At 57.2% G+C, this 14,749-nt stretch overlaps 1 long non-coding RNA gene across 1 annotated transcript; it reads left to right on the top strand.

Annotated features, from left to right (window-relative positions):
- The first annotated feature begins 7,684 nt into the window (after positions 1-7,684).
- LOC125334001 lies at positions 7,685-11,072 on the top strand. Its single transcript, XR_007207046.1, has 2 exons — positions 7,685-7,815; positions 9,878-11,072. It is a non-coding gene; the product is annotated as an uncharacterized LOC125334001 (long non-coding RNA).
- Positions 11,073-14,749: the final 3,677 nt, after the last annotated feature.

A 14,749-nucleotide genomic window follows, 5' to 3' on the forward strand; every position in this document is an offset into this window, starting at 1 on the left:
TTAAAGTCTGTCCTGATGCCCAATTCAACCTGGTGAGTTGTTGAAGAGGTTTCGTGGCATGGCCGTGCTGTGCTGCAGCCCTCTGCCAGTGTTTGCCTCAGGATGGCAGGCAGAGGAGTCTTCTTGGGTGTCAGTCTTTCATTTGGCCTCCCTGTTGTATAATCTTGGACTCTAGTTCAATTAAAAGTGAAATGTTTTGGTGATTCCCAGCCTTATTTTAATTCCCTTCTGTGCAGAATATGCTGTAAATTGATAAAGCTTGAAATCAGGCACGGCAAAGGCAGCACAGGTACTTGGCACTGCCATGTCCAGGGGAGCATCAGGTTAGGAATAACGGGATGGCTTTGGCCAAAATCTGCCTTTGGGGCTGCTTTGGCTAAGGATTTGGTGACTCTCCAAGCATTTACTTGCAGCCCGTCCCCGGGCTTACATGGACCCCGGTGCCCCGGCCTGCCGGCCATCCGGGTGCCGAGTGAACCGCGGTGCCCCTGGGGACAGTCCCGGCTCCGTGGCGAGTGGTGGCACCTTGGCAGACCCGTCGCGGCTGTCTTGATGCACACGACAATGGAGCAACGCCGCTGGGCCGTGCCGGGCTCCTCTGGGCAGCGGCGGCACGGGGAGGGTTTTGGAGGAGGAGGAGGAGGATGGTGATGAAGAGGAAGATGCTGTGCGGAGCTCGGGCAGTTCTGGCATGGTGCTGCCGGGCACGAGGGGACAACGCGTCGCTGCCGAGCCCGTGACCCGGTTTCCCTTCCCACGGAGCGAGGGCTTCGCTCGCAAATTCCAAGCTCTAATCCAGCGCCGCTCCCGCGCCAGGCTGCTGCCAGAGCCCGCCCCGGCGGGTCCCTCCAGACCGGCTCTCCTCCTCTTCGTCCTCCATGGACATGCCCCCGCGAGCTCTGCCAACGCCCGTGCCTTTGAGAGGTAAATGAGAGTTGAGTAATTAGCGATGGTGCATTGAGGGGCGAAATTCCTCGGGTTTTATTCCCATCAGCTCCGCAATCGCTATCGTGGGTCCCGGGCTGGGGATGTAGATGGAGCAGCTCCGGCCGGGTGCCCTCTGCCCCATCACCCTCCGTGGGGCCGGGACAGGATGAGGCTTCGCCAGCGTTTGTCCATCCACTGCGTGTGTGTGTGTCTGTGTGTGCACACGCCGGGGCTGCTGTCACCCTTTTGTGAGCGAAATGGCTGTTTGGTAGCAGCGAGCGAGGGCTCCTTGCCAAGCTGCCTAATTAAGACTAAGCATATGCAGATTCGCCTTGTTTTCGGCTAATGACAGCTGCAAACAGTTATTTGTCGGGCTCGCTGGCGCTGAGTTGGTGACACGAGGCCAGCGACGACTGAGTGATCTGGCCGTGCACAGCGGCACCGCGGCAGAGGGTGTGAGAGGCACCGGCCTCCTGGGGGCTGCTGGGGCTCAGCCCGTGCCCTCGGTGCTCCCCAAGGGACCGCGCAGGTCAGCCCTGCCTCGCAGCCTTGGCATCGCCCCCAGCTCCTTGATTTGGGAGCTGCCAGAGAGGCGATGTTTTGTTTTGTGTTGTTTTGTTTTGCTTTGTTTTGCTTTGTTTTGTTTTGAGCGTTGCCAGCAGCACAGACATATCATGATGTTTTCACAGGAAAACAGATAAAGATGTGTGCAAACGTGGGTGACATTTGTGGTTCCCCAGCCAGCGGCCTTCAGCAATGCTCCGCCAGCTGAGAGGCGAAGCAGAGACCGAGGCGGGAACTCCCTGCCCGCAGCCCTGCCCTGAGGGCAGCTGGCAGCTCTCCAGAATCCCGGGCTTCCTAAGGATGCTCTCAAAAAGAGCGTGTTTTCATTGGTTTATCATTATTGTGATTATGCTGATGGAAGGAGAGAGCCTTGCCCAGCGCGGGAGGCCTGAGCTAACAAAACTCTCTGCACCGCGGATGAAGACACTCCACGTTGTTTAGAGGATGCAGGGAAATGAGGACATGGGGAAAAGTCACCGTGCAGATATAATTAAGTCCTGTTTGACACACATCCTGCTGATGAGCTGTGCCTCAGGGCTGGGATGCTCTGGTGTGTCCCCTGTCCCCACAGCCCGGCAGGAATGGATGTGCTCGGGTCTGGAATCAGAGGATTTGGGGATCCCTCCCTGGCTGTCTGGCCAAGTCCTGTACATCTATTCCAACTGTTTCTGACCCAGGGCACGGGGCAGAGATGGGGACAAGGGCAGCTCTGCTGTGCCCCGTGGGCATGGGGTAGCCCAGAAGTCAGGAGCCGGGGCTGGGGACTCTGAGGACCAGGAACAAACTGCACTGGGAGGCTCAGCTGGGCTGACACCAGCAGCCCAAGCTGGGGAGGATGCAGAGACACTCCCATCCCATCCCATCCCATCCCATCCCATCACATCCCACCACTGCCTGGTGGTCACTGGCCACATTCCCAGCACCAAGCCCTCCAGCCCTGAAATGAGCCTGTGCTCCTCCCACAAGGAGCTAAGTGCTCAGACACTTCTGAGAATATTTTGGAGCATTCCTGATTTTAATTGAGTTTATTTAATTATTATTTACTTTGACTGAATAAACTGTTGTGTTTAAATAACACTGTTTTTGCCAAAACACTGTCAGGGAGAAGCTGCTTTCCCTTTAGGAGCCCTCAAATGTGGGCTGCCTTCCAAGCCCCTCACACGTCAGCGTGTGGAGCATCATCGCTCGGAGCATTCTCCTGCCCCAGCCAGGAGCACGCTCTGTGCCAAGGGGTGGCCCTCTGGCCACAGGGAGGGAAACAGGAGCTGTGGGGGTGTTTCCACATACACCTCCAGCATCATTTGTAGGGGCCTGGCAGGGCTGAAGGGCTCGGCTGTGACTGTCCTGCAGCCAGGCAGAGCCCAGTTCCTTGAGGAGTTTGTGAGGCAAAGTGAGAACTGATCCAAAGAGCACCTGAATCATGGGCAGGATGAACAGCTGAGCTTGGAAAACTGGGGAGAAGAGCTAAACTCCAGGGATGGAAGCAGTTTGTAAATACTGACAGCACCAACCAACTGTGGTGAAGCCTCATTCCAAATTCACCTGTGGGGTTGGTCCTTGTTCATTTATTTTCTTCTTTTTTCATTTTTTAAATCACAGCTAAATCCTATGGAGGCAGTTTGGGAGAGTTGGCACGTGGCACTGTGTTAGGTGATGGAACAGCCTTTCTTGGGAAGCAAGAGCCCCATGACAGGCTCAGGGCTGTGGCAGTGCCTCTCCTCCAGCCCAGCAGGGTTTGAGGGTCCCACCAGGACAAGGACACCCTTGGGACACGCTGCCCTTCCAGCACGTGGGGGTGGTCCCTGCACCAGCAGCAACTTTTCCATCACTTGGTTTCCTTATATGGTGTTTCTTTAATAATTAGTGGCAGATTTTGTACTTATGTTTGCAATTATCTGGATGCCTCTGGGACATGTTCTGCTGGATAATTGAATTTCCTGGTCTGTGACTGCAGGGATGGCTAGGAACCATGGGCTCGAGCCCAGGAATGCTGTGCTGCCTGTTGGTGTCATGTTAAGACAAATTGAGCTTTTTAATTTTAAAAAACTACTGGAAACAAAGCATTTTGCTTTGCTGTCCTCAGCACAAGCTTTGCTGGAGCCTGGACTAGAGAGGAAAATGCATGATTAACAGTAATTAACTGGATAAATGTGCCCAACTCCAGTGACTGTCACTGGCGAGATGTGGGGCAGTGGGAATGGGGGTCCTGGACAGGCAAACGGACGCTGCGTGCAGCCTTTGCTGCTGGGAGAGCAGGAGAGCGGCCCCGTGCCTGGCACCCTCTGCTGGTGCTGCCGGGACCTGGGTCTGTGCAGGGCATGTTCCCACCCCTCCAGAGAGATCTCAACATGTCACTTCTGCCTTTTCACGGGACGTTGGGATGTAAAGTGCCAAGCGAGGGAAAAGGAACCTCCACGTCAGAGCTGCTCTCAGTGGTAAGTGCAAAATTAGTTGGCTTCTAAACCTTTATAATTTAAGGAGATTCAGTGAAATCCATTCCATTAGCATTGCTAATTCTTGTAGGGCCCGGCAGGGAATCAGAGAATCACAAACTGGTTGGAGTTGGAAGAAACCTTAGAGACCATCCCGTTCCACTCCCCTGCCAAGGGACACCTTCTACTAGAACAGGTTGCTCCAAGCCTCATCCCACCTGGCCTTGGACACCAGGGGCAAGGGGATCCATGTGTCTGAGCCTGGGGGCAGCCACTGGGGCTGGGTGCTCTCCACCCCCATGAGCCCCTTCAGCTGCCCTGCTGGCTGCAGAGCAAGGAGAGACCCACCACGCTCCAGCAAAGTGCACTTGTGCTGTGTTACCATGTAGGTAATGGAAGAACTGGCAAATAATGTCCAGGAAAATGTAACCAGAGATCTTGGGAGCAGAGAGGAGCAGGTAAGAGGTGCTTGAAGCCTGATTTTAAAGGTGGTCTTGGTCCCGCACAAAGGTGGCCAGGGTGGGTGTCTGGCACAAGAAATGGAACAATTTCAGTTTCAGGTCCAGGTCTGTCAGGAGTTACAGGGGCTGGGATCACTCCCATGGGCATCGCTGTGCTGGACCCTCGTGCCACTGCAGAGGGACCCCCGGTGTGGGATTAACAGGGAGCCCCCTGCTCCCTGCCCAGCCTCCCCTGTGCACCCCCTGCTCCGTGCTTTGCCCCACCCACAGAGCAGTTAATGGTTGTTGATCGCAGCGTGCTCGGTACTCCTTGAGGCTCTGGATGCTCTGTGAGGCTCTGGATGTGGTGCAGAACTCCCCAGTCTCCGGGGGTCTCGTGGCATTTTGCCCAGATGGCACTGATCTGTGCCTCAAGGACACAACCCAGCACCAACAGCTCTGCGCAGCAGCACCAGAGTGACTGATGAAGCCAGAGCACTCCTTCTTCTCTGCTAAAAGGGAAGAAAAGCTCCTGGAAATGCTGGAAATTCTGCCACCCGCTCCCTGTCGCCTCCACAGATGAGCCGGCTCCCGGCCTGGCTTGGTTGGTGTGGGGGCAGTGCCAGCGGTGTGCCAGAGCCCCGCTCCCAGATAGGAGAGGCCGTGCTTGGGCAGGGCAGGTAGGTGAGATGTCCCCACCATTCCCACCATTCCCTGGTGCAGCTGTGCCCAGCTCTGCTGCCAGCCTCATCCTGGCATCACCCTGGCCCAGGTTCAGCCGGTGGTGCCGGGGCTGTCCAGCATGAGGCTGGGGTGTGGCGCAGGACATCGGCCGAGCCACCAGTGCAGGACAGCGGCTGGCACAGCTACAGGGGCTCGGCCAGGGCAGAGGTGTGGAATGTGCAGGAGCCCGACACTGGCTTTGGCTGTGTCCACCATGTCCTGGACATCCCAGCAGCGTGAGGAGGGGACTGGAAGAGGAGGGGACTGAAACCAGCTCTCACTCCATCCACAGCCTGTGCATGGAGAGAGGTGTGGGAAGCACTCCAGGGACTCCACTCTGGGGGCTTCAGCTCCCCCTGAACCAACTCACCCTATGCTGACAGCGCCAGAGGTGTTAAATCCTGCCCTTTTTGGGCTACCAGCTCCAGGGAGCCACCCACACTGAGCTCAGTGGGGGCAGCATGAGGGACAGCGTGGTGGTGACTTGGGTGTAATTTGGGATGTGCTTTCCTGCCCTTGTGCTGCAGTCATGGAGGGCAGGGTTTTCACGGTGTGCTGGGGGAAGAGAGGGAAGGGTGTATTCCCACGGTGGGGCCATGCCAGCAGCCCTGGCCACCGGACCTGCTCTGTCCTTCCCAGCTGGGACTTCTCTATGCACTAGCTGACTGGAGCCAGCACAGAGGACTTGGGGACAGGAGCAGCCCAATCCTGTGTGGGAATGGGCTGCTCTCTATGCCCATGTGCTTTGGCCGGTGTGTTTCCATGTTTGGAGGAACAGAGCTGACCCGGGGTACGGGGCAGCAGCTGTGACCCCCAATCCCTAGAGCTGGGCACTCAGCCAGGCTGGCACCATGGAGCTGGCCCATGGGCACCCAGAGCTGCAGGTTGTCTGATCCCAGTGGTTTTCCACCCTTTTGTCTCCCCAGAGCAGGATGTTGCTGGCATTGATCCCTCCTCCCCACTGGCTGTGCCGGTGCCTCTTGCACCGGAGTCCTCGTGATGCTGCGGGAGCCGCGAGCACATTCTGGCGGCAACAGCTCCCAGATTAACCCAGGGCCCCCGGCACACCCCAGGATGGGGGTGAGGCACCAGCACTGACACCTCACGCACAGCGAGGCTCTGGCACGGCCACCACTGCTCTAACAAACCCTGTGCCAGTGCTGCTGGTGCCAGGAGTGCCCGGCACCCTCTGCAGGACCCCCGCTCCCCGCTATGCATGAGCTGATGGAACACGACATGAAAACTGGGTTTGTCTCTCTCTCTCTTCCCCTTTTCCCTGGCATGTGACCAGTGGGGTGTTCCCTCACTGCAGTTCTCGAGAGCCCGTAGCTGCAGCCAGCCCTCTCCCGCGGCTGCATGTGCCGGGAATGCCAATGAAGCCCCAGCTCACCACACACGCACTGCAGCGCGCATCCATCCGGAATGCAGAACAGCTGATGGGTGGAGGAATCGAGGGAGTTATGCTGGAGCTGTTGTCCAATTAGTTAAACTAATTGTGAGCAAGGAGGGCTGGCAGGTACCCACAGCCTCCCCACCGACACACTCCAGGGCCGGACCTTGACCCTCTCCACAGAGGCGGGGTTTCCGATTCTGCTGCACTGCTGGATTTCCAGAGGGAAAATTTTTCTATTTATTTCCCTGATCTGTGCATCAGCATGCAGGCAGAATTGGGGTGGAATTCCAGCCTACTGATGGCCAGCAGGGCCGTGGCTGGTTTGTAACCCTGTCCTTGTACCAAATCTCACATCCCTGTGCCCTGCCACCTGCATTTGGGATGTCGTGACAATCCCATTGTTGCCAATAGGGTGAGCAGCCCCTCTGGTCCCACTGAAGGAAGGTCGGTCAGGTGCGGAGGGGGAAGATATTTGTTTGTGGAATTGCAGAAATGTATGTGCCCTGCTATTTTCTGCTTGAAATTAAGAAAATTTCAAAGAATGCAAAATTCTGCTCTTGATACGGCAGGAACAAGCCTTTGGAAGTGTCCTGTGCTATTTCTGGCTGGGAAAAAAATACATAGACATTTTAAAATATAAGTGTGTACATGTAGATATATTAGGGTTCTAGGGCGGCAGGGTGGGGCCCAGCCTGGTGCCTTCTCCAGCCGTGGGGATGGGTGGGTGCTCATTGAGCCCCACGTCCCTCCCGCGCTGCTGTGACAGATTCCAGCTTGACTGAGGCACAAACACCAACCCACAACAGCAGCGTGGATTTGGTTATTAACAAAGGACGGATTCAGCCAGTGCTGGCACCGCTCCAAGCGCAGGAGCTGCTGAGGAGCGTGGAAGGTGTATTAAATATTCATCAAAATCTTGGCACTTCATTCCCATCTCTTGCTCTCCCGCCCCCTCCCCTCGAAATTATTTGGTCCTAAAGGTTAGAAGCCCGCTTCGAAAATTAATTATTTCATTAACCCCTTTATAAATTAGGTTTTTTCAACTAAGTTTTTTAGGGTCAACGCAAAATGGGTCGTGGTGGCACTTCCTCAGCTTTGCTCATTACGTGAGCCCTGACCCCAGCACGTGATGGTGCGACCGATGCTCGCGGCAGCATGTGACCCTAAATGCTACGTGAGCTAAAAAAAAAAAAAAAAAAAAAAAATTTAAACAAAAAAATATCAGCAGGTTTGCCTCTGCCTTCACCTGCCCGGCGTGGCGGAGCCGTACCTGCTCCGTGCCGCCGCGGCGCTGCCAAGCCCTGCCCTCCGCGCCGGCACCACGGCTCCCCATTCGGTGAGTGAACAGACACTTCCAGCAATTAATTGGCGCTGCCGCGTGGTTCATTATCATGCGGGGCACGCTTGGGCTCCGCCGCCTGCGGCCTCGCGCTGCCCGGGGGCTCGGGCAGGGGTCAGGCGTGAGGGCGGGGCGGGTTCTCCGGCGCGTGTCCGAGGCTCCGGCCTCCCGACGTCCTGGTGCTCCACAAAGGGCTCCTCGGGGCGGGGGTCAGGGCGTTCCGCGGCCGACGGCTTTGCTGCCTCCGTGCCAGGGTTTAAACTGTGGCGTGTCCTGCGTGGGCGGGTTTGGGGGGCTGGTTCCTCTTCCTCTGCATCCAAGGGCGCTTGGTGCCGGGTGCTCAGCGGTGATGCTGGGTTGCCAGTCCCGAAGCGGCAGCTCTCAGACAATGCAGGTTTTATTTTAGTGCTCACCCGACGCCTTGCCGCTCCCCAGTGATGTCCCCAGTGATCTCCTGCTGATGTCCCCGCTGGGATAGGGCCACCCGCTCTCCCCCGATCGCTGCTGTGCGGGAACTGGGGCTGAATCCGTAATGCCGGGAAGCGGCCGGAGGGAGCCGGCTGCGGGCGCTGCCGGCCGCCCATCATTAGGATGCAGGTCCACCGCCATCTCTCTGGAGACCATGGGAACAGAGGCCGGGTGAATCGTGTCTGGGGCGGCTGGCAGCCGTTCTGGGAGAGGGCAGCTGCGTGCCGGGGTGGCAATGAATTACTGCCCTGTGGCGGCTCGGCCTTTGTTCCCCCACTGTCAGCGCAGGAACGGGGAGCAGGGGAGAGAGCCCAGGGGAGAGAGCCCAGGGGAGCCGGGGCACGGCGGCAATGGCCGGCCCCGCGCATCTCTCGCACCCGCCTCAGGCTTAACCGCCAGTAGCAGCTTCATATTTTCTGTCCTTGAACTAATTATTCACGAAAGCTCTTTGGGGCTGACACCGATAGGAGCTGCCGTTCCGGTGCGGCGCTGTCGCGGCTGTGATCCCATATTTAACACTCGGGGCATTCCTGGGCGCTGCGAGCCCTTTGTGCCACTGAAGGGAGCCATATGTTGCAGAGGCATCTCTGAGGATCTTGCTGGAACAGCAGAGAAAGGGATTTCTGAGCGCTGCTGAATGCAGCTGCCAATCACCCGGCGTCCCGGCCGGGCGCCTTGTGCGCGCCTGGAATGTGCGGCGGCGGCTTCGGCAAACACGGGCTCATGTTTGGAGTCGGGATTTGCCATCTGGAGGAATGAGTTTCACCGGCTTTTAATTGGCACCAGCATCCGCCCTGCCCTGCTCTCGTGTTTGCTGCCGCTCCCGAGTCCGGCTCCTGTTTAATTCCCTCGAACGGACCGCGGCGGCGCTGCTGGAGGATGATTTTTCCCTGCTGCTCACACAGATTGTCTCTGCCTGGCAGGCGGCTGTCCCTGAGCACACCAACCAGTCACCGGCCCCCGCTCGCTCCTCCGCTCTCCCGCAGCACTTTGCTCACATTCTGGATTTTTGTTGTGTTTAATTGGCTCTGTAATAGCTTCATGGCAGGAATTCTGCTCCCATCAAAACCTGCTCCTGTGAATGTTCCCCTGTGGTAGAAGTGAGGTAAGTATGAGGGAGAGGATGTGGTGGAAGCCTCAGTACCAGCTTGGCACCCCCACATGCTGTGCTGCCCCTGTGTCCCGCGTCCAGCCCATAGGGTCTCACCTGTAGCTGCGGGCACAGCTCCTGGCAGGTGCCAGGACGTTGGCATCATGTCTCAGGGGTCAGGGTCACTCCTGGGTGCAAACCTCCAGCTGTGCACCAGCTGTGCTGGCTGGTAAGTGGGACAGCCAAATCCCACTGCAGCAGCTCCTCAAGTCACAAAGCCAGAGCCACCCCATGCAGGGAGACTTCCCCGCCTCTCCCCCTCCTCACTCCCGTTACTTCCCTCCCAGCCCTGGGGCCGACAGCACTGGGCCCAGCCCTGCCACTCTGTGCTCTGCTCCCATTGCTCCCCGCGGATCACGAACTTCAGGGCTGCCCCCAGGCGCTTCTCTTCCAGGCCCTATTGCTGCTTCCAGTGCAGTTCATGTGCTGATCTCTCCTAAGGAACTGGGAGCCGCAGAGCTGGGAAGACACCTGATGCAAAGAGAGGGGGCAGCCACCTTCCATCAGCGAGCTGGGTGCCACCACCAGGGACCTTCCACCAGGACCTTCCTCCGGGACTAGGAACCAGACCTTTCCTCAAAATCTTCCCACGGGACCTTCCTGACTGTCACACTGCAGTTCTCCCAAGTGCTCCATCCACACGGACCTTGTGCTGTGTGGCTCCCACAGCCGTTTTTGCTTCTGTTTGCTCCAGAGCTGTATGTGCTGCCAACGCTAAACCTTCGCACGAGAGCTGAACTCTGCAGGATACCAGGACTCTGCTGACAGACCTGTCCAGGACCCCAAGTTTCCCAGCCCTTGCAAAACCCAGAGCCAAGGAAGCACGGGACATGGACAGCTCAGACACTTAAGAACGAGTTCATCAGAGGCTGTGAACAAATGGTCGGTAGTTAAGACCCCCAGCAAACACTGAGTTTGCTGCATGCAGCCCAGGGAGTCCGGAGGGGACGGGGTTGGGGTGAGCGGGCTGTCCCTGCTGTGTGCATTACACTGTGCATTACACATGCAGCACGCCTTTGGTCTGCTGACAGCAGGAGAAGGAGCCCACAGGATGCAGCCTCACCCTGACTCCTGCCTCAGGAAGCTGGACCACGATGGACTTCCAGGTTTGGCACAGGCCATTCTGCTAAGGCTGAGTGTCCTCACAGGGATCCACACCAGGTGCTTCCTGACCTGTCCACAGTGGACATGGAGAGCAGCTTCTTCCTTGCCGCTTTGAAGCAGTCTTTGTCTGCCACAGAGGGGACAGCAGCTGGTTCTGGGGATGGTTCATGCAGTCTTTGACCTGGTGTGGGACAGGGATGGATGGACCCCCAGCCAGAGGGGCTGTGGCAAGAGGAGTGGGGTGAGCTGCCGGGGTCTGCCCTGCACTCCTTGGACTGTGGTTTTATTCCTCTTCCTGCTTCTCTCACCCAAATGTGCAGGGTTGGGGCACCCGCTCCCCTCTCTGGGCTCCTCACCAGCCAGGGGACAGCTGAGTCCAGACACTCCTCTCCAGGCATCCCCAGGCACTCCACCGGGTCTCCAGGATCCCCATCAAACCATCAGCACACAAAGCAGAGCTCTCCCTTTTGATTTAATAAGTATCTGGAAATGTCATAAAAGACGTGATAATAAAATATCAGATGCAGGAAAATGAGTAGCCAAAGGCATTGAAAAAAGGCACGAGAGTAAACGCAGTAGATTAAGACACTAATTCCCATTCCTTGTATGTTCTCCATCTTTCCTGTGTCTTGACAGACCGAAATAAATGCCCCCACTTCCCGGGAAGCACTATCTCCCTCTCCCTGCTGGATTGTCACCATGGGGTGCCCACAGCCGTAACAGCCCATTTATCCTCCAGATTCGATGCTTTATCACTTTCAAAGGAGAGGCTGGGCTGGCTCATCCCCGCTCCCACCGCCAGCACTTGCACTTAAAGGGCAAGTCGAGATTCCGATGGTAATGGCTAAATTTGATTTTTGTTGCTCTAAGGTATCTCTGCAAATTAAAGACTCAGTTTGTGCATTGTTTAGACCATGCAACAAAGCGACAGGAGCAAAAACAGAACCAGAAGGGAAAATAGTCTCAGGGATTTTGGAGAAGCCAGCAGGTCCTGCTGTAACTCTGTCACAGTGAGAGCTAGGTGGGGGATTTTCTTCCAAATGCAGCTTTGGAACAAATCAACAGCCAGTAAATTCCCAAGCCCTTCACAGTGCCGTGAAGGCAGGAGCAGGATCAGCAGCAAGGTGATGGATGTGTTAATGTTTTAACAGGCCAACCACCTCATAAATAATTTGCTGGGTTCTGGAGTAACTGACCTGGTCACAATGGCAATAAAGGGCCATCCCCTGGGCTCTGCTCCAGGGGTTCACAATCCTCCCATGGAAAGGCTTAAGTGGCTTTTAACAATATCTATTTTATATTGTCAGAGCCCAGTGCCCTGCTATTGCTGCCATCTGTGCAAACACCATCGCTTCGGCTCCAGGGATATTCCAGTTAAAAACCCCAGAAATGATCACTGAGTGTGACTGTCACAGCTGAGCTCTGTTTGCTCTGTGGGGAGCAGGGCCTGTGTGTGGAACATCCCTCTGGGAGCTCGGCTGGCTGAGGAGGGATGGAACCTCAGCAGTGCCCAGTCCAGGGGAGCATTGGAGGGTGACCAGCCTGGGGGACTTCACAGGAACCCACCAGCGATGGGTCTGCAGCCACCACCAGCTCTTCTGGGCAGTAGGAGCAGATGGAGCCCAGCTTGCAGTCAGGAGACTGGGCTTTCCCAGTGGATTCATCTGTGTACTGGGTATGCTGCTTCTGTACTGGGCAGTCCTCTCGTGTACTGAGTGTTCTGCTTAGATACTGGGTGTTCCTGGGACATACTGGGTATTCCTGTCATTTACCAGGTATTCCTCTTCTATATTGGGTATTCCTCTCCTATCCCAGATATCCTCATCCTACGCTGTGTCCCACTCTCCAGTGCTGGCACTTGGAGCAGCGTTGCTCGATGCAGGGCAGGGCTGCTGCTGTTTTCTTTGGGTTCCTCAGCCTTGCCATTGTGTGTCAGGCCAGTCACGGCATCTGCAGCTCTACCCACAGCCACAGCGTGATGCTTTTAGATTTCTCAGTGCTGTTTGTTGGTCAGTTCCCAAATTTTTCCCGGGTTACAGCAGGCCAGTGTGTTCTGAACACGTGGAGCTGGGGAATTTGTCCCACCCACTGCTTTGCTGTGGGATGGGGCCGCACAGTTCTGTTTCTGTAGCTGCAAATAAGGGAGATTCCAAACACTGGAGTCATTTGTCAAGCAAAATAGACGGCAAATGTCTCCAGCATGGCACCTCCAGCACAAGGATGGTACTAAATGGGAGACAATGGCGAAATGGTTTTGGAGGACAGATCAGTGTGGGCAACCCCATTCCCTGCTCAGCAGCACAGGGACAGCCTGGAGTGCCCATCCTTGTCCCTGACTCCCAGCTGTTCCTGCTCTCCCATGGGAAGATGCACCTGAGGAGGAGGAGGAGGGTGGCAGCGCCCACCTTGGCAAAGGCACTGGTGCCCAAAAGGGGACCAGGTGGAGACGGGTGTTGACGGTGGCTGTGTGTGGTCAGTTTGCTCTGTGTGGGATGTGATCTGCGCCCACTCTTGTGCTGGTGGTGGTGGCAGAGCAGCTCCTCCCTGGCAGCAGGAACAGGGGCAGAAATCCCACCTGGGCAGTGACTGGCACCACGTCTTGCCCTCTGCCTCTCTGTGGGCGCTGCTGAGCCTGACCCATCGCTGCTGGGGCTCCCTGTGGCTCCCTGCCATGGCATCCCCTCACCGAAGCACTTTCCTTTGGAGCAACCCTTCTCCCTGCCGGCCCCCTCCACACACAGCTTTGTCCCAGCCACCAGAGGCAAGTGTGGCTGCAATGAAAAGTAGATTTTATATCCTTGCCCCTATTTTTGCAAATGAGTGTAACTGTCAACTGCAGAATAAATGACACCTAATTACTGTTGGGGGGAGTTCAGGCAGGAGGGCTTGTCTGGGAGGGGATCACAGGGAAGCTCCAGCACTGATGGAAAATGAACAAGATGCCGGCTGTAAGGAACCATAATTACAGAGGACTGACACACTGTGAGCTGTTTATGGTAATGAAGTGGTGCATCAAATCAAATTAACCTTAGTTATTTAACACAGAATGCACCGAGGACTTGGCTCAGTAGATGCTAAATCCAAATCCGGAGCCGTGCCCAAGCCAGGGAAGCGGCTCCAGCGCTGCACGGGCGTCGTTTTGATTTAGGATTCGTTCAGTGAGCGGCCGCAGCGCCGGGACGGAGATGGCGAGGGCGAGCGCGGGCGGAGCGGAGGCACAGCCGCCGCCGGCAGCCCCAGGAGCCGGGGGGCCCCGCCGCCGCCGAGCCCCCCACCATGCGCCCCGTGCCCTGCGCTGCGCCCGCGGCCCCGCGCCCGCCTCCCGCTGGAGCGGAGCCCAGGCCAGGTCAGTATCCGGCCCTGGGACGAGGGGGAGAGGCCGGGGGGCTCTCTCCGTCCGGCGGGGTCTGGCTGCGGGCACCGGGATGCTCCCGTGGCCTGTGTGCCGGGCACGCCGCCGGCCGCTCCCCAGCCCCGGGCAGAGGATGCGAGTGCGCTGCGCTCCCGTAGAGATTTCATTTCTCCTCTCTCCTCCCCACGAAGGCTGTGGCGCGCGCAGGAGGAGCGTTCCCGTCGGGATCCCTTCACGCTGACGGGTGAGTAACCTTTCAAATTAACCCAAACGCTCTGTTAAAGATTAATGAGCTTTCGGAACAAGGGTCCCTCTGTGCGCCGGGCTGTTGCAGCGCTGCACATTCCTCTGCGCTGGAGGAAGGGATTGCCGCTGCAGCCGGGGATGCCGGCGCAGCTCAGCTGGGGCCAGCGAGTCCTGAGGCGTCGTGGCGAGGGGCAGAGGGCGAAGGCATTTCCTGACAGCGGTTCTGTAAATAATGTTAAAATGTTTGTGTCAGCGGTGCTGCTTTGGATAAAGGGAGGAGGCAGGAGGGATGTGGCAGGCTCAGGTCAGGGATGTCGGTGCTCTGGGGTCGCTCAGGCGCAGGCAGAGCGGGGCTGGCTTTGCGAGGCAGGAATGGGTGGTGCTGGCGGTGAGAGGAGCGGGTGCGCCCGGCACGGAGCGCCGCGGGGAGCTGCCAGCTGCCGGCACAGCCCAACAGGTGGGTTTGAATTGCTTTGGATTAGGAAATGTTTGTTCAGTGCCCTGCGTGCCGGCGGGGGCCTCTGGGGAGCCGAGTCACTCCTCAGGGAGAGGATTCCTCTGCAGGACTTCCCACTTGTTGGAAAAACACCAATTGCTGCTCCAGCCAAAGG

This window comes from Corvus hawaiiensis, chromosome 16, assembly GCF_020740725.1.
Source record: "Corvus hawaiiensis isolate bCorHaw1 chromosome 16, bCorHaw1.pri.cur, whole genome shotgun sequence".
NCBI lineage: Eukaryota > Metazoa > Chordata > Aves > Passeriformes > Corvidae > Corvus > Corvus hawaiiensis.